The 2374-nt window shown below is 35.9% G+C and overlaps 1 non-coding gene across 1 annotated transcript; it reads right to left on the reverse strand.

The window, feature by feature from the left end:
* Positions 1 to 313: 313 nt before the first annotated feature.
* On the reverse strand, positions 314 to 386 carry Trnav-uac (transfer RNA valine (anticodon UAC)). Its single transcript has one exon. It is a non-coding gene; the product is annotated as a tRNA-Ala (tRNA).
* Positions 387 to 2374: the final 1988 nt, after the last annotated feature.

Below are 2374 nucleotides of genomic sequence, written 5' to 3' on the forward strand. Positions count from 1 at the left end.
TCCTTATATCAGAGAAAACATTCAGCATTTGTTTTTCGGGGATTGGCTAACTTTACTTAGCATTATCTTCTCTAACTCCATCCATTTACCTGATTTTATTATTTACATGATTTTATTCTCTTCTATTGCTGAGTAATATTCCATTGTGTATATATGCCACATTTTTTTATCCATTTATCTATTGAAGGGCATCTAGGTTGGTTCCACAGTGTAGCTATTGTGAAGGGTGGATTCTTTTGAAGGCTGAAACTTTTTTTTTCTTTTTTCTTTCTTTCTCTTTCCTTCTTTTTTTTTTAAATTTATTTTTTTATTTTAATGGTACTGGGGATTGAACCCAGGGCCTTCTGCATGCAAGGCATAAACTCTACCAACTGAGCTATATCCCTAAACAGAATTTCCCAGATTTTAATGAGTTCACATGTGGGGCTTCTTAAAATGCAAATTCTCTTTCAGTAAGTCCCATGTGGGTCCTGCGATTTTGATTTTGCACCAAGCTCTTAGTGGTACTAATGTTACTGACCTTAGGAGCACACATTTACTATCAAGGTCTTAAGGTTCAGAAAATCAAGAGCAATCCTGATTCCACTGAAATTAGAAGTTTTGTTTTTGATCTTTGGAAAATAGCAAAAATTTGGACAGAACCATGGGAGGAGAAGAGGATGATTCATGGAGAATATAAAATATGATTTTTTTTTGTAGCTCATAATGCCTTCCCACACTAGAACAAAGTTAGAGGATTTTTTTCTTTTTCTGTTCAACTTCTCCTATCTTAGCCCCGAACACTCCACTGACACAGTTATTATCTGACCTGGCTGTGAGTTATCTCCCTAATCCCAACCTTGAATTTACTCTATCAATAATCTTTTCAATCTTCAAATAAACCTGATTTCTTTCTATTATAGACATTGAAACAGGAATTACACTGATGCAGTTCTATTCATTTGTGTCCCATACTTCCTTGGAATTGGATTCTTATGTACTAAGTCTAATATGAGGTGGATAAAGAGGTTTGATTCCACTATCTTTGATGACAAGGCATATTTGATCATAAGACATAATAACAGTCTATGAAATGGCGTGACCCAGGATTCTCAAGGAAATGGAATCCTTGGAAGCCAGTCACCTTTAATGTAGAAAGTAAAATCTATGCCTAAAAGGCAAGTCAAAAACCTATGTTTTGATATCAAAGAAGTTGCAGATCCACTGACAGTGAAGCCATCAACCTCCTGGGACCCACTGCATACTTGCATTATGATAGATATTGTGAGAATCTAGAAAATATGTGGTCTCTGAAATTAGAAAGTGACAACTCAGAGGAAGAAAAAAATCAACATGAGAAACAATGGCAAATTACCATCAGACAGGAGGGACTTTGCCCTCTCAATTTGGCCTCACACCATACACAACATACAAAAAGGATAGACCAACACTGAATTACAATTTCAGTAATGATCCATTCACCATTCAAATCTCATCCTATGTGCTCTTAGCTACTGATCTTATAATTTATCCTGTTCTTTTGCTATTTGACCTCGTTGCAAGTAATCTCCCCAGTCCCAATCTTTACTTAATCTTGTAATCATTTTGGTCTTCCACCCCTTATCCTGCCTCAGGCTACCCTGACTAATGCCCACCTATGAAGACTGGCCTATCATTGAGTAAGGGCTCTCATAGGGTAGATCCAGGGATTATGGGTACACTAAATGGAAATGATAATTAAGTTATGCCCTAAGGAAAGGTAGTTTGTCAAGTTGGGGAGAAACATTTATGGTGATGATGCTTTTCAAGCAGTGATACCAATAAATAATATGTTACAAAGGCATGTTGCAATATTAGATATATTCCAGGAAATTTGGGAATAAGAATAGCCATTTGAAGAACTGTTCTGTGCATACTCTTTCAGTGCAATGATACCATTGCTCTTCCATGTGTTTTAAGGCCATCACTATACTTCAGCTTGGTGTGCAGCCCATGCAGGATGGACTCTTGATATTAATGGTACCATATTTCTTAGAGACACATGTGATCCTTACTTTATGCCCTGATGATTATCAAGAATGAGAAGGTCCCCATTATTTTCAAGCCTTGGGCATTCAACTATATGAATCAGTCTAAGCAATATAATGAGAACCTGTCACAAAACAAAACATAAAAAGAACTGAGGATGTACCTCAGAGGTTAAGAATCCCTGAGTTCAATCCCTGGTGCAAAAATTAAAAAGTTAGCTTAAACAGTTTGATAAATATCTTAAAAAAATCACTGTGATTACAGAATCTCATATTCTTTTTGACTTTTCTTTGTTTTCTCAAAACACCATTTAGACCACCTCATTCCTAGGGAAAGATTAAAATTTAGAAGGACATATTCACTAAAA

This window comes from Urocitellus parryii, chromosome 2 (assembly GCF_045843805.1).
Source record: "Urocitellus parryii isolate mUroPar1 chromosome 2, mUroPar1.hap1, whole genome shotgun sequence".
NCBI classification, from domain to species: Eukaryota; Metazoa; Chordata; class Mammalia; order Rodentia; family Sciuridae; genus Urocitellus; species Urocitellus parryii.